This window comes from Anastrepha ludens, unplaced genomic scaffold (genome assembly GCF_028408465.1).
Source record: "Anastrepha ludens isolate Willacy unplaced genomic scaffold, idAnaLude1.1 ptg000018l, whole genome shotgun sequence".
NCBI lineage: Eukaryota > Metazoa > Arthropoda > Insecta > Diptera > Tephritidae > Anastrepha > Anastrepha ludens.
Window position 1 is genome coordinate 438,279 of NW_026530029.1, and position 21,379 is coordinate 459,657.

The following is a 21,379-nucleotide window of genomic DNA, read 5'->3' on the forward strand; positions in this document are numbered from 1 at the left end:
AATCCTGATTTTGGATTTTCCCTTAGCCTAGGATTCCTCCTTACTGGACATGGGCCTCTTAATACGTATTTGCATGAGAGGCGCTTGTCCACAAGTGAGGAATGTGTTTGTGGGTCGGCAAGAGAGGACTGGGTGCACGTCCTCTGTGAATGCCCGATGTACTCAGACATTAGGAATCTTGTGGGTGTGGGGATTAGTTGGACTGATGGACAGTATGATGTGAGTGGTGTGATTGCCAACCGTCGGAATGTCGAAATGTTAGGGCAATATGCGCGTGAGGTTTTTAGGCGGCGACGTAATTTAAGGCGTTCAGTTGATTAGTTTTTAGCCATTCTTGTCTGTGTATTCTGTTGTGGGATTGGGGCTTAGGTGTGGGGAATGGCCACCAGTCCAGAGCTGTATGGAAGCTCAACTGGTAGTAGTCTCGGCTACGAGGTCTGACCGGAGACTTAAATCTGGTACCACGGGGAACAGGGGCCCTCGGAGCTTGCTCCGACCTGTTCTTGAGGTAGGCCCTTCGGGGAGTATCGTGGTGGCTGTGGTTAACACCTAAATGCGGGTAGAGCCCTTGGCTCGATGTGGAGTTGCACTGCAACCGGGTGCCGGAACCCATAGAACGGCAGAGGGTTAGATAGACCTCGAACCCCACCAAGGTGGTTAGTGTGTCCATTCCACACTACCAACTGGTATCCTTAAATGCTTCGGCATTTTTGGGGCGCTGATCAACGCATTGTTTTGATCCGGTGTGCTTTTGAGCACCGTGGTGTCGGGCCGTCGCCGGTGGGGACCCACGGAAACACAATCGGACGCTGTCCCTATCTACCATTTCTCAGTCTGACTGTTGAATAGTGCGTACGTGTCGTGTGCTAAGCGGTGATTTGCGATTTTTGCGATTTCTTTTGCGTTTACATTCGTGTGTGAGTACCGGTGCGTGATACCGTTTTTTGAGTGACGCCAATTATTTGCGTGGCTGTACGTGTTTTCGTACAGCGTGGTGAATTTATTGGACGCTTGAGTGAGTGCCGTACGGTAGTGTTGTTGGACACTCTAGTAAGTGCCACTATACTCCGTGCTATTGACACATTGTGCGTGCGTGTGAGTGCTGCTATATATAGCGTGAGTGAGTACCGTTGTGCAAGTGACGCCACTGTTCGCGTGGCTGTACAATTGTGTACAAGTGTACTTTTGTTGTACTCAACCGAGTGCCGTTGGTATTTTGTGGGACGCTCAAGCGAGTGCCGCTATACCAAGTTGTTTACAACTTTTGTGTGCCGCTAATTTCTGGCGTGGTTTTTGGCGCGTGCCGTTAATTTTCGGCGTCCTTTTCGTGTGCGCGTGCCGTTACATTTCGGCGTGGGTGTACAGTGCGGGCGTACACTAGGTTGTCGTGCCGCTATATTGCCATATTTGGCAACGGTAAAAAGGGCGTCCCCTTTTGTGCGTGGGTACAGTACTGCGCCAAGGTTGAATACCTTGTGCAGGTGCTGCGAAAAGAGCGTGTTGCGTTTTTGCCTGCGGTCGAGCTCGGCGTTAGCTCCACCTTGGTCGACCCGTCCTTGTTCGGGGAACAGTGTTCCGTCCGGCAAGGCATTGGTGGTGACCTTTGCCAGACCCTTAGTTGGCGCTGTGGGCTACGCCCTCGCGCTTGCTTTGGCTCGCCGATAGGTGCAGCCGCTGTGTGCGTGCCTGTGCGGGGTTCATTCCTGCCGTGCAGTAGTTGCCGTCGCTCAAGAGGGACCCAATTTCTGTTGTTGCTCGGGAGGCCTTTATCCGGCGAATTCGGCAACCTTAGTGGTGGAGCGTTGGGCAATGCCCAAATTAGAAGGTGTAAGGAAGAGGGCGAACACCCCTCTTGCAAGCGGTTCGGTGGTGCCATCGTCGGCAATGGACGAAACGACGTCCGGGGAGGACGAGGTGATTTTACGGTCCCCTCCTCGCATTAAGAAGAAGACCGCTGGGGGTGCAGCGGTCCCGGTGGAGAAGGTAAGCCTAAAGGTACCTGAAAAGGTGAGTGGAAGCGAGGGCGCTTCCGAAAGTGGAAAGATTGGGAGTGGGAGAAAGGGGCGGAAGACAGGGAAAAATTAGGTCCAGCAGGGAAGCATTTTTAGAAATTCCGCAGGAATTTGGGTGCTTCCCTGGAGAATTTGGGAACGTTCGGTGGAGATGCCGAACGCAAGAAAGTTGGGGGTGAGCTTATGGGGCGCTTTAAGTCCGTTGTGACGGCCTTCAGTGGAGCCGTCATAGACATGGACGGCGTCCCGAAGAGTTTAGCTAAGGACCTCCTGGGATACTCCTTGGAGTTCGAAGAACTTTTCGTCGAGATGGTTGCGGAGATCACCCATCTTCGTGGGCAGCTAGAAGCCACGAAGAAAACAAGGGAGGAAGCACCTCGGAGGACGGCTGGAGCTGCGCTGGCTGGTGCAGCGATGATGCCGGCACCTCAGGCGCCTGCGCCTTTGTTGCCTGCGTTGCCGGTGCCCAAGCCAGTCGAGACCTGGTCGGTCGTAGTGAGGGGTAAAACCCCCACCACATCCAAGGAGGTCATTAAAAAAGTGGTCAAGGAGGTAGGGCCTTCCATGGGGGTTAGGGTGCACGAGGTGCGCCCGCTGAAGGATGGAGGCGCGATTATTCGCACCCCATCAATTGCTGAGAGGGATAACTTGGCGAAAAATGCCAAGTTTTCCGAGGTGGGGCTCGATGTGAGCATACGTCGGAAGCTGGGGCCTAGGGTTGTGGTCCAGGGGGTCCACACGGAGATCTCCCCTGACGAGTTCATGGGAGAGTTGTTCCGTTTGAACCTCAAGGAATTCAGCCCTGGGTGCCTTGAGAAGGACGTGAGGATGGTCAGCCGTCCTTGGAAGGTCAGCCCTGATGGGGTGACGAATGTTGTCCTTGAGGGCACGGACATGCTAATGTCCGCCCTCCTGGAAGCAGGTCGTTGCTACGTTAAGTGGTTTTCCTTCCGGGTACGGCCGGACCAACTGACGCCCGGCTGCTTCCGATGCATGGGGTTCGATCACAGGGTGGCAGAATGCAGAGCCAAGAAGGATGTCTGCCGAAGGTGCGGGCAAGAAAGGCACAGGAGTGCAGGTTGTGGCAATGCCCCGCATTGTCGCAACTGTGCATTTAAGGGCAAGCCAGCCGGACATCTGATGATGTCCACTGTCTGCCCGGTGTACTGTGCCATTGTTGCCCGTGCGCTCGTTAGACATTAATGGTTGAACTATATCAACTGAACTGTCAGGGGTCTTATGCCGTGATGTGTGAATTGGGGGCGTGTATGTTGGAGGGGGCTGCGGCATTGCCTTGCTCCAGGAACCATACTCCACCAATGGGGTGGTGAGAGGTCTTCCTGGGGGCTTCAGGGTCTTTACGGACCTTGGAGTCAATGCCGCAGTAGCTGTGTGTGAGCCAAGCTACTCTTGTGTAGTAGTTGACTCATCACAGTGGGGAGTATGTGTGTGTGTCGAGGGGGAATTCGGCAGAATGAATGCCGTCAGCTTGTACTGCAAGCTTGACGAGCCTCTAGAGCCCTACTTAAGATACATAGATGCGGTGCTACTACGTGAGTGTAGCATTCCTGCCATCGTGTGTCTTGATGCGAATGCTACCTCCCCGATGTGGTTCAGCAAGGTATCCAGGCATACTGCTGGATATCGGAGCCACAATCGGGGTGAGGTTATGAGCGAATGGGTTGTGGCGAATAACCTCCTCATGGCAAACGAACCAAGCGTATGGTATACGTTTGAGGGGCCTAGAGGTGTGAGTGACATTGACGTGACGCTCATGAATGAGGCAGCAGCGAGCAGGTTCGAGTGTAAATGGAGTGTTAGGGGGGGTTGGGGAATTAGTGACCATAATTTAATACAAATTATGGTAACTCCCCGTACCCCGCAGTTAGAAGGGGGGAGTCCATTGAGGCGATGGCGTACCTCGTGTGCTGACTGGAACCGATATGGACATATTGTTAGGGAAGCGGTATTGGGTATACCGCTTAGTGAGTTTGAGGAATTGGGGGTTGACGAGCAAATTGCTCGTCTATCTGAATGTGTCTGGGGAGTGAATGACTCAGTGTTTAGGAAAGCTAGGGCTGTGAGAATGAAAGGTGTGAAATGGTGGACTAGCGAGTTGAATTCAAAGAGGAGGTCTGTCCGGCGCTTGAGGCGGTTGTTTCAACGCGCCAGGCGGACCAATTCGGAGAATGAAAGAATATAAGAAGATGCTTGTGAGAGTTAAGGAGGAAGAGTGGAGGAGATTTGTGGGGGAAAATAGGGACGACCCTTGGGGACAGGTCTTTAGGATCTGTCGGGGTCGTCGAAACGAGATGGCTAGCTCTCTTCGCGTAGGTGACACTGTATTATCGACGTGGAGAGAGTGCGCCAATGTTTTGTTAGGCGAGTTCTTTCCCAGGGCTGAGGTTCAGGTTCCTCCTGCACAAGAGGTGCCTGTCCCTCCACTAGACGTTGGGGAGTTGGATTATGCATTTGGCCTGGTCAGGTCTAAAAGGTCTCCAGGTTTCGATGGTTTGAACAGAGAGATGTGCAAATGCTTGTGGAAGTTCATTCCGGAATATTTGGAGGCCATTTATGATAAATGCATATGGGAGGGATATTTTCCACGCGAGTGGAAAGTTGCTAGGGTCGTTGTACTCTTGAAGTCGCCCGATAAGATCAGGAGCGATCCTCGATCTTATCGTGGTATCAGCCTCCTTCCAGTACTTGGAAAAGTGCTGGAGAGGGTTATGGTTGAGCGGCTTCAGGAGCTAACTCGGGGTGTTAGGTCGGATAGGCAGTATGGTTTTAGGAAAGGACGTAGTGTAGAAGATGCGTGGATGTATGTTCAGAGTGTAGTTAGGGAAAACGTCAGTAAATATGTCCTTGGCATGTTTATTGACTTTAAGGGGGCATTTGATTACTTGCGCTAGGACCGGGTGTTACAACAGCTAGAGGAGCTTGGCTGCCCGGAAATTACTCTATGGCGGAGTTATTTTTCGGACAGAAAGGCATCTATTGTAGGTGTGGGCGGGAGTGTGGAGATTGGGGTGGCTCGTGGCTGTCCGCAGGGATCCATCTGTGGTCCCTTCATTTGGAATCTCATGATGGACTCCCTGCTTCGGCAGTTAGAGCCAATCTGTAAACACTGTGCGTATGCGGACGACCTTCTCATTTTGGTTGAGGGTCGTTCGCGTGAGGAACTGGAGCGAGTGGGGGGGCAGCTCCTTACATTGACCCACAATTGGGGGGTAGATGTGGGAGTGGATATATCGATGGACAAAACGGTTACAATGCTGCTTAAGGGCAGATTGTCCCCGAGTCGTCCACCGATTGTCCGTTTGAATGGGGTAGGGATTAGGTATGTGACGCAAGTCAAATTCCTGGGGGTAACTATGAGTGAAAGGATGTGTTTTACTCCACACTTAGTGTTGTTGAGGGAGCGGCTGCAGGCAATTGTTGGGCAAGTTCGTCGCGTTGTCAGATTTGACTGGGGTCTTAGCCGGCGCGCGGTTCGCACCGTATATCGGGGCCTATTTGTAGCCTGTGCCACTTATGGTGCCGCTATATGGTACGAATCGGCTTTAAAGTCGGTTGGCAAACGTCATCTGATGGCGTGCCAGCGCATTATGTTGCTTGCCTGCTTGCCTGTATGCCGTACAGTGAGTACGGATGCGTTGCAGGTGTTGTTGGGTGCGCCTCCTCTTGACCTGTTAGTCGTGCAACGGGCGGTTGCCTTCAGGTTGAGAAGGAGGCTTTGTATGCCGCTGCGTGTTGGATGGTTATCCGACGGTGATGTAAGAAGGGGGTTTTTAGAGTGTAAAAGGTTGTTGAATGAATGTATGCTTCGTGGGTGGCAAAACCGTTGAGACAATAGTTCCAAAGGTCGCGTGACATACGAGTACATTCGGGATGTTTCCTTTGTCGGGGAAAATCCTGATTTTGGATTTTCCCTTAGCCTAGGATTCCTCCCTACTGGACATGGGCCTCTTAATGCGTATTTGCATGAGAGGCGCTTGTCCACAAGTGAGGAATGTGTTTGTGGGTCGGCAAGAGAGGACTGGGTGCACGTCCTCTGTGAATGCCCGATGTACTCAGACATTAGGAATCTTGTGGGTGTGGGGATTAGTTGGACTGATGGACAGTATGATGTGAGTGGTGTGATTGCCAACCGTCGGAATGTCGAAATGTTAGGGCAATATGCGCGTGAGGTTTTTAGGCGGCGACGTAATTTAAGGCGTTCAGTTGATTAGTTTTAGCCATTCTTGTCTGTGTATTCTGTTGTGGGATTGGGGCTTAGGTGTGGGGAATGGCCACCAGTCCAGAGCTGTATGGAAGCTCAACTGGTAGTAGTCTCGGCTACGAGGTCTGACCGGAGACTTAAATCTGGTACCACGGGGAACAGGGGCCCCCGGAGCTTGCTCCGACCTGTTCTTGAGGTAGGCCCTTCGGGGAGTATGGTGGTGGCTGTGGTTAACACCTAAATTCGGGTAGAGCCTTTTGGCTCGATGTGGAGTTGCATTGCAACCGGGTGCCGGAACCCATAGAACGGCAGAGGGTTAGATAGACCTCGAACCCTACCAAGGTGGTTAGTGTGTCCATTCCACACTACCAATTGGTATCCTTAAATGCTTCGGCATTTTTGGGGCGCTGATCAACGCATTGTTTTGATCCGTTGTGCTTTTGAGCACCGTGGGTTGGGGCTGTCGCCAGCAGGAACTCACGTATAAAAACACTAGACGCTGTCCCTATCTACTCATTCTCAGTCTGACTGTTGAATAGTGCGGACGTGTCGTGTGCTAAGCGGTGATTTGCGATTTTTGCGATTTTTGCGATTTCTTTTGCGTTTACATTCGTGTGTGAGTACCAGTGTGTGATACCGTTTTTTGAGTGACGCCAATTTTTTGCGTGGCTGTACGTGTTTTTGTACAGCGTGGTGAATATATTGGACGCTTGAGTGAGTGCCGTACGGTAGTGTTGTTGGACACTCTAGTGAGTGCCACTATACTCCGTGCTATTGACACATTGTGCGTGCGTGTGAGTGCTGCTATATATAGCGTGAGTGAGTACCGTTGTGCAAGTGACGCCACTGTTCGCGTGGATGTACAGTTGTGTACTAGTGTACTTTTGTTGTACTCAAGCGAGTGCTGTTGGTATTTTGTGGGACGCTCAAGCGAGTGCCGCTATAAAAAGTTGTTTACAACTTTTGTGTGCCGTTACATTCGGCGTGGGTGTACAGTGCGGGCGTACACTAGGTTGTCGTGCCGCTATATTGCCATATTTGGCAACGGTAAGAAGGGCATCCCCTTTTGTGCATGGGTACAGTACTGCGCCAAGGTTGAATACCTTGTACAGGTGCTGCGAACAGAGCGTGCTGCGTTTTTGCCTGCGGTCGAGCTCGGCGTTAGCTCCACCTTGGTCGACCCGTCTTTGTTCGGGGAACAGTGTTCCGTCCGGCAAGGCATTGGTGGTGACCTTTGCCAGACCTTTGGTTGGCGCTGTGGGCTACGCCCTCGCGCTTTGCTTTGGCTCGCCGATAGGTGCAGCCGCTGTGTGCGTGCCTGTGCGGGGTTCATTCCTGCCGTGCAGTAGTTGCCGTCGCCCAAAAGGGACCCAATTTTTGTTGTTGCTCGGGAGGCCTTTATCCGGCGAATTCGGCAACCTTAGTGGTGGAGCGTTGGGCAATGCCCAAAATAGAAGGTTTGAGGAAGAGGGCGAACACCCCTCTTCCAAGCGGTTTGGCAGTGCCATCGTCGGCAATGGACGAAACGACGTCCGGGGAGGAGGAGGTGATTCTGCGGTCCCCTCCTCGCATCAAGAAGAAGACCGCTGGGGGTGCAGCGGTCCCGGTAGAGAAGTTGGGTAAGTCGGTTTTGAAGGTATCTGAAAAGGTACCTTCGAGTAAGTCGGGGGCGACTGGAAGCAAGGGCGCTTCCGAAAGTGGAAAGATTGGGAGTGGGAGAAAGGGGCGGAAGACAGGGGAAAAATTAGGTCCAGTAGGGAAGCATTTGGAGAAATTCCGCAGGAATTCGGGTGCTTCCCTGGAGAATTTGGGAACGTTCGGTGGGGATGCCGAACGCAAGAAAGTTGGGGGCGAGTTTATGTGGCGCTTTAAGTCCGTTGTGACGGCCTTCAGTGGAGCCGTCATAGACATGGACGGCGTCCCAAAGAGTTTAGCTAAGGACCTCCTGGGATACTCCTTGGAGTTCGAAGAACTTTTCGTCGAGATGGTTGCGGAGATCACCCATCTTCGTGGGCAGCTAGAAGCCACGAAGAGAACAAGGGAGGAAGCACCTCGGAGGACGGCTGGAGCTGCGCTGGCTGGTGCAGCGATGATGCCGGCACCTCAGGCGCCTGCGCCTTTGTTGCCTGCGTTGCCGGTGCCCAAGCCAGTCGAGACCTGGTCGGTCGTAGTGAGGGGTAAAACCCCCACCACATCCAAGGAGGTCATTAAAAAAGTGGTCAAGGAGGTAGGGCCTTCCATGGGGGTTAGGGTGCTGAGAGAGACAACTTGGCGAAAAATGCCAAGTTTTCCGAGGTGGGGCTCGATGTGAGCATACGTCGGAAGCTGGGGCCTAGGGTTGTGGTCCAGGGGGTCCACACGGAGATCTCCCCTGACGAGTTCATGGGAGAGTTGTTCCGTTTGAACCTCAAGGAATTCAGCCCTGGGTGCCTTGAGAAGGACGTGAGGATGGTCAGCCGTCCTTGGAAGGTCAGCCCTGATGGGGTGACGAATGTTGTCCTTGAGGGCACGGACATGCTAATGTCCGCCCTCCTGGAAGCAGGTCGTTGCTACGTTAAGTGGTTTTCCTTCCGGGTACGGCCGGACCAACTGACGCCCGGCTGCTTCCGATGCATGGGGTTCGATCACAGGGTGGCAGAATGCAGAGCCAAGAAGGATATCTGCCGAAGGTGCGGGCAAGAAGAGCACAGGAGTGCAGGTTGTGGCAATGCCCCGCATTGTCGCAACTATGCATTTAAGGGCAAGCCAGCCGGACATTTGATGATGTCCACTGTCTGCCTGGTGTACTGTGCCATTGTTGCCCGTGCGCTCGTTAGACATTAATGGTTGAACTATATCAACTGAACTGTCAGGGGTCTTATGCCGTGATGTGTGAATTGGGGGCGTGTATGTCGGAGGGGGGCTGCGGCATTGCCTTGCTCCAGGAACCATACTCCACCAATGAGGTGAGAGGTCTTTCTGAGGGCTTCAGGGTCTTTACGGATCTTGGAGTCAATGCCGCAGTAGCTGTGTGTGAGCCAAGCTACTCTTGTGTAGTAGTTGACTCATCACAGTGGGGAGTATGTGTGTGTGTCGAGGGGGAATTCGGCAGAATGAATGTCGTCAGCTTGTACTGCAAGTTTGACGAGCCTCTAGAGCCCTACTTAAGATACATAGATGCGGTGCTACTACGTGAGAGTAGCATTCCTGCCATCGTGTTTCTTGATGCGAATGCTACCTCCCCGATGTGGTTCAGCAAGGTATCCAGGCATACTGCTGGATATCGTAGCCGCAAACGGGGTGAGGTTATGAGCGAATGGGTTGTGGCGAATAACCTCCTCAAAGCAAATGAACCAAGCGTATGGTATACGTTTGAGGGGCCTAGAGGTGTGAGTGACATTGACGTGACGCTCATGAATGAGGCAGCAGCGGGCAGGTTCGAGTGTAAATGGAGTGTTAGGGGGCGTTGGGGAATTAGTGACCATAATTTAATACAAATTATGGTTACTCCCCGTATACCGGTATTGGGTATACCGCTTAGTGAGTTTGAGGAATTGGGGGTTGACGAGCAAATTGCTCGTCTATCTGAATGTGTCTGGGGAGTGAATGACTCAGTGTTTAGGAAAGCTAGGGCTGTGAGAATGAAAGGTGTAAAATGGTGGACGAGTGAGTTAAATTCAAAGAGGAGGTCTGTCCGACGCTTGAGGCGGTTGTTTCAACGCGCCAGGCGGACCAATTCGGAGAATCTGTCTCAGCTCAAGTACCAATTTAGTGTAGGGATGAAAGAATATAAGAAGATGCTTGTGAGAGTTAAGGAGGAAGAGTGGAGGAGATTTGTGGGGGAAAATAGGGACGACCCTTGGGGACAGGTCTTTAGGGTCTGTCGGGGTCGTCGAAATGAGATGGCTAGCTCTGTTCGCGTAGGTGACACTGTATTATCGACGTGGAGAGAGTGCGCCAATGTTTTGTTAGGCGAGTTCTTTCCCAGGGCTGAGGTTCAGGTTCCTCCTGCACCGGAGGTGCCTGTCCCTCCACTAGACGTTGGGGAGTTGGATTATGCGTTTGGCCTGGTCAGGTCTAAAAGGTCTCCAGGTGTCGATGAGAACGGAGAGATGTGCAAATGCTTGTGGAAGTGCATTCCGGAATATTTGGTGGCCATTTATGATAAATGCATATGGGAGGGATATTTTCCACACGAGTAGAAAGTTGCTAGGGTCGTTGTACTCTTGAAGTCGCCCGATAAGATCAGGAGCGATCCTCGATCTTATCGTGGTATCAGCCTCTTTCCAGTACTTGGAAAAGTGCTGGAAAGGGTTATGGTTGAGCGACTTCAGGAGCTTACTCGGGGTGCTAGGTCGTATAGGCAGTATGGTTTTAGGAAAGGACGTAGTGCAGAAGATGCGTGGATGTATGTTCAGAGTGTAGTTAGGGATAATGTCAGTAAGTATGTCCTTGGCATTTTTATTGACTTTAAGGGGGCATTTGATTACTTGCGCTGGGATCGTGTGTTACAACGGTTAGAGGAGCTTGGCTGTCCGGAGATTACTCTATGGCGGAGTTATTTTTCGGACAGAAAAGCATCTATGGTAGGTGTGGGCGGGAGTGTGGAGACTGAGGTGGCGCGAGGCTGTCCGCAGGGATCCATCTGTGCGTATGCGGACGACCTTCTCATTTTGGTTGAGCGTCGTTCGCGTGAGGAACTGGAGCTCCTTACATTGACCCACAATTGGGGGGTAGATGTGGGAGTGGATATATCGATGGACAAAACGGTTACAATGCTGCTTAAGGGCAGATTGTCCCCGAGTCGTCCACCGATTGTCCGTTTGAATGGGGTAGGGATTAGGTATGTGACGCAAGTCAAATTCCTGGGGGTAACTATGAGTGAAAGGATGTGTTTTACTCCACACTTAGTGTTGTTGAGGGAGCGGCTGCAGGCAGTTGTTGGGCAAGTTCGTCGCGTTGTCAGATTTGACTGGGGTCTTAGCCGGCACGCGGTTCGCACCGTATATCGGGGCCTATTTGTGGCCTGTGCCACTTATGGTGCCGCTATATGGTACGAATCGGCTTTAAAGTCGGTTGGCAAACGTCATCTGATGGCGTGCCAGCGCATTATGTTGCTTGCCTGCATGCCTGTATGCCGTACAGTGAGTACGGATGCGTTGCAGGTGTTGTTGGGTGCGCCTCCTCTTGACCTGTTAGTCGTGCAACGGGCGGTTGCCTTCAGGTTGAGAAGGAGGCTTTGTATGCCGCTGCTAGATGGATGGATATCCGACGGTGATGTAGGAAGGGGGTTTTTAGAGTGTAAAAGGTTGTTGAATGAATGTATGCTTCGTGGGTGGCAAAACCGTTGAGACAATAGTTCCAAAGGTCGCGTGACATACGAGTACATTCGGGATGTTTCCTTTGTCGGGGAAAATCCTGATTTTGGATTTTCCCCCAGCCTAGGATTCCTCCTTACTGGACATGGGCCTCTTAATGCGTATTTGCATGAGAGGCGCTTGTCCACAAGTGAGGAATGTGTTTGTGGGTCGGCAAGAGAGGACTGGGTGCACGTCCTCTGTGAATGCCCGATGTACTCAGACATTAGGAATCTTGTGGGTGTGGGGATTAGTAGGACTGATGGACAGTATGATGAGAGTAGTGTGATTGCCAACCGTCGGAACGTCGAAATGTTAGGGCAATATGCGCGTGAGGTTTTTAGGCGGCGACGTAATTTAAGGCGTTCAGTTGATTAGTTTTTAGCCATTCTTGTCTGTGTATTCTGTTGTGGGATTGGGGATTAGGTGTGGGGAATGGCCACCAGTCCAGAGCTGTATGGAAGCTCAACTGGTAGTAGTCTCGGCTACGAGGTCTGACCGGAGACTTAAATCTGGTACCACGGGGAACAGGGGCCCTCGGAGCTTGCTTCGACCTGTTCTTGAGGTAGGCCCTTCGGGGAGTATCGTGGTGGCTGTGGTTAACACCTAAATGCGGGTAGAGCCTTTTGGCTCGATGTGGAGTTGCATTGCAACCAGGTGCCGGAACCCATAGAACGGCAGAGGGTTAGATAGACCTCGAACCCTACCAAGGTGGTTAGTGTGTCCATTCCACAATACCAATTGGTATCCTTAAATGCTTCGGCATTTTTGGGGCCCTCATCAATGCACTGTTTTGATCCGTTGTGCTTTTGAGCACCGTGGTGTCGGGCCGTCGCCGGTGGGGACCCACGGAAACACAATCGGACGCTGTCCCTATCTACCATTTCTCAGTCTGACTGTTGAATAGTGCGTACGTGTCGTGTGCTAAGCGGTGATTTGCGATGTTTGCGATTTCGTTTGCGTTTACATTCGTGTTTTTTTTTTTTTTTTTTTTTTTTTTTTTTTTTTTTTTTTTTTATTGAGGTGGCACAAAGCATTGAAAGCCGAAAAGTGTGAGACTTGCCTTTCGGCTCACCCACTAAAAACCCACCCCAGCTCCGTTTCCCTCCCGCGGGACAACCGTTAAGTAGTACTTCACGGAAGGGGGAGCGGCCTATTGCCTCTTCATGAAGATCTGCGCTGTTGTTCAGCGCGACGCAGTTTGGAGATTATTATTTTTGCCATATTACATACAGCGGACCAATATTCTTCGGACTCTAACATAATATCGACTAGGTTATCAGCCGTAATTGGCTTCCCCACCCTAGTGCTTAGTTCCTCCCTTTCTAACGCAAATCGCGGACAGACAAGCAAAACATGTTCTGCGTCTTCTACTGCTGGTGCACAATGAGAACAGTACGGGTCGTCTTCGTGCTTAAACCTATATAGATAGGATTTAAAACACCCATGTCCCGTCAGTATTTGGGTCAGATGATAGTCTAACTGTCCATGCTTACGGCTAACCCATTTGGCTATTAAGGGAATTAGACGGTACGTCCAGCGTCCGTTCAGGGACGAACTCCAACTTCCCTGCCATGAACGCATGCTACGCTCTCTTGCTTCCTTGCGTATTGTCTGTCGTTCTGAAGTAACTTTGTTTTGGTAAACTTCAGCGTACTATTTGCCATTAAATTTATTGGGAGTAGTCCTGCAATAACCATAATGGTGTCTTCTGATACCGTTCGAAACGCGCAGCACACTCTGAGGGCACTCAGTCGATACACTGATTTCATACAACTCACATATGAGCTGCAATTAGTTGCTTCCGCCCATGCTGGAGCTGCGTACAGCAAAATCGATGAGACCACGGTATTAAGTAGTCTCCTACGGTTTTGCCTAGGGCCTCTAGTGTTCATCATTATGCGCGGCAGTGCTGTTACTGCCTCTGCCGCTTTGCTGCTTGCGTATGATAGGTGATCTCTGAAGTTCAGCCTATGGTCGATTAATACGCCCAGGTATTTAATGAACGGTTTCGATCCTATGGTATTTTCGCCCACCATTATATTTGCCGACTCCACCTTCTTCCTGCTGCTAATGAGCACTGCCTCCGTCTTATGATCCGCAAGAGTTAGACCATTCTTGCGCAGCCATTCTTTTACCACGCCTACAGCCTGGTTGCAGGTTGCTTCTGCTTGCTGTAGTACTTTTGCTACGACCACAACAGCGATATCGTCAGCAAACCCTATAATTTTGGACCCTGGGGGTAAACTGAGACGTAAGACTCCGTCATACATAATATTCCACAGCAAGGGGCCTAGGACTGAGCCTTGTGGAACTCCGCCAGTTATTTTATATTCCCTAACACCCGCATCGGTATTATAGCGAAGGGTTCTGTCAGTGAAATAACTGAGTATAATCTTTCGTTTATACGTTGGAACCTGGAAGCAATCAAGCGCCATCAGAATCTGGTTCCAGTTCGCGGTATTGAAGGCATTCTTTACGTCTAGCGTTGCCATTAGGCAGTATTCCTTGCTACCGTATAACCACCGAGTTCCTTCGATTGCCTTCTGCGCAATGTTTTTAACCGCAACTACAGCATCTGTGGTTGAGCGAGCCTTACGGAATCCGAATTGCGAGGATGATAGACCGCCTGCGTCATCAATGGCGGCCTCCAGACGATTAGCGATCAACCGTTCTAGAATTTTACCTGCGGTGTCGAGCATGCAAAGGGGGCGGTAGCCTGTAGGATCTTCCGCTGGTTTAGATCCTTTTGGAATCAGCACCAGTTTCTGTAACTTCCACTGAGTTGGAAATGTGCCTTCTTTTAGACATGTATTGGAGAGATCTACAAAAATGTCGGTATGGCTTCGAATTGCCACTTTTAGTGCCTCGTTGGGGACTCCGTCTGGGCCAGGAGCTTTATTGTTTTTGATCCGTTTAGTGATCATCAGGAGCTCATCTTTGTCTGTCAACTGCATATTTTGGTCCCCCTCACAACATTTTTCCAAATCATAGGCTCGGAGAGCATCTTGTACTGGGAACAATGTTTCAACTACATTACGCAGTGTGGCCGGGCACGTTGTTGGGAGTGGCTTGAAAACTTTCAGTTTTTTCATGACTAGCCTATACCCGAGTCCCCAAAGGTTACTATCGACTTCGTCACATAGTTGGAGGAAACATTGTTGTTTACTCCCTTTAATTGCCTTTTTCAGGGCCTACCTTTTTTGCTTATACTGGAGCTGGTTCCCTTGGAAACTGTGCGTGCCCCTAGAACGTTGATAAACTCGCCTTGCTCTGTTGCACTCGCTACGCAATTCCGCAATCTCCGCTGTCCACCAGTAAACGGGTTCACTATTATGCCTGTTAGGCCTTGTTTTAGACATGGCTGCGTCGCATGCTTTTGTTAGGTGCTTCATAGTTTGTGTGGCCTTCTCAGTTGCATCACCAGTGAGTGTTACATCTGCCAGCATGACTTCGATTACTTCAGCCTCCATTGAGTCGACCCTGTATCTCGCGTCGTATGTATATGGCACCTTTGATTCGTCATGTTTCTTTATTTCGCATATTATCGCGAGATGGTCACTCCGGGTATAATGCTGGCTAACAAACCATTTCGTCGAGCGAGCAAGGTTGGGACTCATGAAGGTAAGGTCTATTATCGATCCCGTTCCTGCCTTTTGGAATGTCTGCTGGTTCCCTGTGTTCATAAGGACTATGTCTAACATGGCGAAAGTTTCCAAGAGGGCTTGACCTCTTTGACTTGTTCGCGGACATCCCCAGTTCACAGCCCATGCGTTGAAATCACCAGCTACGACCACAGGTCTGTGGTCCTTAATATCTTGGGCGAGATTCTCTAGGATGCTGGTAGCTTCAGTCAGAGTTAAGCTAGGTGGTAGGTAGCAGCTATAGACGTATGTTTCCCCAATACGCGCTCGTACAAATCCCCGAGCTGCCTTCACGCTCATAAGTCGGGAGCTATTTGTCCCCCAGTTCCAGATTGACGACTTGCCAGTAATATCAGAGGCCCAGCCATTGCCTTCTAGGTGTTTATAGGGTTCATTCGTGTGTGAGTACCGGTGCGTGATACCGTTTTTTGAGTGACGCCAATTATTTGCGTGGCTGTACGTGTTTTCGTACAGCGTGGTGAATTTATTGGACGCTTGAGTGAGTGCCGTACGGTAGTGTTGTTGGACACTCTAGTAAGTGCCACTATACTCCGTGCTATTGACACATTGTGCGTGCGTGTGAGTGCTGCTATATATAGCGTGAGTGAGTACCGTTGTGCAAGTGACGCCACTGTTCGCGTGGCTGTACAATTGTGTACAAGTGTACTTTTGTTGTACTCAACCGAGTGCCGTTGGTATTTTGTGGGACGCTCAAGCGAGTGCCGCTATACCAAGTTGTTTACAACTTTTGTGTGCCGCTAATTTCTGGCGTGGTTTTTGGCGCGTGCCGTTAATTTTCGGCGTCCTTTTCGTGTGCGCGTGCCGTTACATTTCGGCGTGGGTGTACAGTGCGGGCGTACACTAGGTTGTCGTGCCGCTATATTGCCATATTTGGCAACGGTAAAAAGGGCGTCCCCTTTTGTGCGTGGGTACAGTACTGCGCCAAGGTTGAATACCTTGTGCAGGTGCTGCGAACAGAGCGTGTTGCGTTTTTGCCTGCGGTCGAGCTCGGCGTTAGCTCCACCTTGGTCGACCCGTCCTTGTTCGGGGAACAGTGTTCCGTCCGGCAAGGCATTGATGGTGACCTTTGCCAGACCCTTGGTTGGCGCTGTGGGCTACGCCCTCGCGCTTGCTTTGGCTCGCCGATAGGTGCAGCCGCTGTGTGCGTGCCTGCGCGGGGTTCATTCCTGCCGTGCAGTAGTTGCCGTCGCTCAAGAGGGACCCAATTTCTGTTGTTGCTCGGGAGGCCTTTATCCGGCGAATTCGGCAACCTTAGTGGTGGAGCGTTGGGCAATGCCCAAATTAGAAGGTGTAAGGAAGAGGGCGAACACCCCTCTTGCAAGCGGTTCGGTGGTGCCATCGTCGGCAATGGACGAAACGACGTCCGGGGAGGACGAGGTGATTTTGCGGTCCCCTCCTCGCATTAAGAAGAAGACCGCTGGGGGTGCAGCGGTCCCGGTGGAGAAGGTAAGCCTAAAGGTACCTGAAAAGGTGAGTGGAAGCGAGGGCGCTTCCGAATGTGGAAAGATTGGGATTGGGAGAAAGGGGCGGAAGACAGGGAAAAATTAGGTCCAGCAGGGAAGCATTTTTAGAAACTCCGCAGGAATTTGGGTGCTTCCCTGGAGAATTTGGGAACGTTCGGTGGGGATGCCGAACGCAAGAAAGTTGGGGGTGAGTTTATGGGGCGCTTTAAGTCCGTTGTGACGGCCTTCAGTGGAGCCGTCATAGACATGGACGGCGTCCCGAAGAGTTTAGCTAAGGACCTCCTGGGATACTCCTTGGAGTTCGAAGAACTTTTCTTCGAGATGGTGGCGGAGATCGCGCATCTTCGTGGGCAGCTAGAAGCCACGAAGAGAACAAGGGAGGAAGCACCTCGGAGGACGGCTGGAGCTGCGCTGGCTGGTGCAGCGATGATGCCGGTGCCCAAGCCAGTCGAGACCTGGTCGGTCGTAGTGAGGGGTAAAACCCCCACTACATCCAAGGAGGTCATTAAAAAAGTGGTCAAGGAGGTAGGGCCTTCCATGGGGGTAAGGGTGCACGAGGTGCGCCCGTTGAAGGATGGAGGTGCGATTATTCGCACCCCATCAATTGCTGAGAGGGATAACTTGGCGAAAAATGCTAAGTTTTCCGAGGTGGGGCTCGATGTGAGCATACGTCGGAAGCTGGGGCCTAGGGTTGTGGTCCAGGGGGTCCACACGGAGATCTCCCCTGACGAGTTCATGGGAGAGTTGTTCCGTTTGAACCTCAAGGAATTCAGCCCTGGGTGCCTTGAGAAGGACGTGAGGATGGTCAGCCGTCCTTGGAAGGTCAGCCCTGATGGGGTGACGAATGTTGTCCTTGAGGGCACGGACATGCTAATGTCCGCCCTCCTGGAAGCAGGTCGTTGCTACGTTAAGTGGTTTTCCTTCCGGGTACGGCCGGACCAACTGACGCCCGGCTGCTTCCGATGCATGGGGTTCGATCACAGGGTGGCAGAATGCAGAGCCAAGAAGGATATCTGCCGAAGGTGCGGGCAAGAAGAGCACAGGAGTGCAGGTTGTGGCAATGCCCCGCATTGTCGCAACTATGCATTTAAGGGCAAGCCAGCCGGACATTTGATGATGTCCACTGTCTGCCTGGTGTACTGTGCCATTGTTGCCCGTGCGCTCGTTAGACATTAATGGTTGAACTATATCAACTGAACTGTCAGGGGTCTTATGCCGTGATGTGTGAATTGGGGGCGTGTATGTCGGAGGGGGGCTGCGGCATTGCCTTGCTCCAGGAACCATACTCCACCAATGAGGTGAGAGGTCTTTCTGAGGGCTTCAGGGTCTTTACGGATCTTGGAGTCAATGCCGCAGTAGCTGTGTGTGAGCCAAGCTACTCTTGTGTAGTAGTTGACTCATCACAGTGGGGAGTATGTGTGTGTGTCGAGGGGGAATTCGGCAGAATGAATGTCGTCAGCTTGTACTGCAAGTTTGACGAGCCTCTAGAGCCCTACTTAAGATACATAGATGCGGTGCTACTACGTGAGAGTAGCATTCCTGCCATCGTGTTTCTTGATGCGAATGCTACCTCCCCGATGTGGTTCAGCAAGGTATCCAGGCATACTGCTGGATATCGTAGCCGCAAACGGGGTGAGGTTATGAGCGAATGGGTTGTGGCGAATAACCTCCTCAAAGCAAATGAACCAAGCGTATGGTATACGTTTGAGGGGCCTAGAGGTGTGAGTGACATTGACGTGACGCTCATGAATGAGGCAGCAGCGGGCAGGTTCGAGTGTAAATGGAGTGTTAGGGGGCGTTGGGGAATTAGTGACCATAATTTAATACAAATTATGGTTACTCCCCGTATACCGGTATTGGGTATACCGCTTAGTGACTTTGAGGAATTGGGGGTTGACGAGCAAATTGCTCGTCTATCTGAATGTGTCTGGGGAGTGAATGACTCAGTGTTTAGGAAAGCTAGGGCTGTGAGAATGAAAGGTGTAAAATGGTGGACGAGTGAGTTAAATTCAAAGAGGAGGTCTGTCCGACGCTTGAGGCGGTTGTTTCAACGTACCAATTTAGTGTAGGGATGAAAGAATATAAGAAGATGCTTGTGAGAGTTAAGGAGGAAGAGTGGAGGAGATTTGTGGGGGAAAATAGGGACGACCCTTGGGGACAGGTCTTTAGGGTCTGTCGGGGTCGTCGAAATGAGATGGCTAGCTCTGTTCGCGTAGGTGACACTGTATTATCGACGTGGAGAGAGTGCGCCAATGTTTTGTTAGGCGAGTTCTTTCCCAGGGCTGAGGTTTAGGTTCCTCCTGCACCGGAGGTGCCTGTCCCTCCACTAGACGTTGGGGAGTTGGATTATGCGTTTGGCCTGGTCAGGTCTAAAAGGTCTCCAGGTGTCGATGAGAACGGAGAGATGTGCAAATGCTTGTGGAAGTGCATTCCGGAATATTTGGTGGCCATTTATGATAAATGCATATGGGAGGGATATTTTCCACACGAGTAGAAAGTTGCTAGGGTCGTTGTACTCTTGAAGTCGCCCGATAAGATCAGGAGCGATCCTCGATCTTATCGTGGTATCAGCCTCTTTCCAGTACTTGGAAAAGTGCTGGAAAGGGTTATGGTTGAGCGACTTCAGGAGCTTACTCGGGGTGCTAGGTCGTATAGGCAGTATGGTTTTAGGAAAGGACGTAGTGCAGAAGATGCGTGGATGTATGTTCAGAGTGTAGTTAGGGATAATGTCAGTAAGTATGTCCTTGGCATTTTTATTGACTTTAAGGGGGCATTTGATTACTTGCGCTGGGATCGTGTGTTACAACGGTTAGAGGAGCTTGGCTGTCCGGAGATTACTCTATGGCGGAGTTATTTTTCGGACAGAAAAGCATCTATGGTAGGTGTGGGCGGGAGTGTGGAGACTGAGGTGGCGCGAGGCTGTCCGCAGGGATCCATCTGTGCGTATGCGGACGACCTTCTCATTTTGGTTGAGCGTCGTTCGCGTGAGGAACTGGAGCTCCTTACATTGACCCACAATTGGGGGGTAGATGTGGGAGTGGATATATCGATGGACAAAATGGTGACAATGCTGCTTAAGGGCAGATTGTCCCCGAGTCGTCCACCGATTGTCCGTTTGAATGGGGTGGGGATTAGGTATGTGACGCAAGTCAAATACCTGGGGTTAACTATGAGTGAAAGGATGTGTTTTACTCCACACTTAGTGTTGTTGAGGGAACGGCTGCAGGCAATTGTTGGGCAGGTTCGTCGCGTGGTCTTAGCCGACGCGCGGTTCGTACCGTATATCGGGGCCTATTTGTGGCCTGTGCCTCTTATGGTGCCGCTATATGGTACGAATGGGCTTAAAAGTCGGTTGGCAAACGTCATCTGATGGCGTGCTAGCGCATTATGTTGCTTGCCTGCTTGCCTGTATGCCGTACAGTGAGTACGGATGCGTTGCAGGTGTTGTTGGGTGCGCCTCCTCTTGACCTGTTAGTCGTGAAACGGGCGGTTGCCTTCAGGTTGAGAAGGAGGCTTTGTATGCCGCTGCGTGTTGGATGGTTATCCGACGGTGATGTAGGAAGGGGGTTTTTAGAGTGTAAAAGGTTGTTAAATGAATGTATGCTTCGTGGGTGGCAAAACCGTTGGGACAATAGTTCCAAAGGTCGCGTGACATACGAGTACATTCGGGATGTTTCCTTTGTCGGGGCAAATCCTGATTTTGGATTTTCCCCCAGCCTGGGATTCCTCCTTACAGGACATGGGCCTCTTAATGCGTATTTGCATGAGAGGTGCTTGTCCACAAGTGAGGAATGTGTTTGTGGATCGGCAAGAGAGGACTGGGTGCACGTCCTCTGTGAATGCCCGATGTACTCAGACATTAGGAATCTTGCGGGTGTGGGGATTAGTTGGACTGATGGACGGTATGGTGTGAGTGGTGTGATTGCCAACCGTCGGAATGTCGAAATGTTAGGGCAATATGCGCGTGAGGTTTTTAGGCGGCGACGTAATTTAAGGCGTTCAGTTGATTAGTTTTTAGCCATTCTTGTCTGTGTATTCTGTTGTGGGATTGGGGCTTAGGTGTGAGGAATGGCCACCAGTCCAGAGTTGTATGGAAGCTCAATTGGTAGTAGTCTCGGCTACGAGGTCTGACCGGAGACTTAAATCTGGTACCACGGGGAACAGGGGCCCTCGGAGCTTGCTCCGACCTGTTCTTGAGGTAGGCCCTTCGGGGAGTATCGTGGTGGCTGTGGTTAACACCTTAATGCGGGTAGAGCCCTTGGCTCGATGTGGAGTTGCACTGCAACCGGGTGCCGGAACCCATAGAACGGCAGAGGGTTAGATAGACCTCGAACCCTACCAAGGTGGTTAGTGTGTCCATTCCATACTACCAATTGGTATCCTTAAATGCTTCGGCATTTTTGGGGCGCTGATCAACGCATTGTTTTGATCCGTTGTGCTTTTGAGCACCGTGGGTTTGGGCTGTCGCCAGCAGGAACTCACGTAAAAAACACTAGACGCTGTCCCTATCTACTCATTCTCAGTGTGACTGCTGAGCTGAACGGACGTGCCGTGTGCTGTGTGCTAATTTTTGCGATTTCGCTGTGTGCCTGTGTGCTTTATCCGCGTGTGATAACCGGTAGTATAAGAGTTGTGCGAGTGACGCCAATTTTTGTCGTGGCTGTACCATAGCGGTACAGTG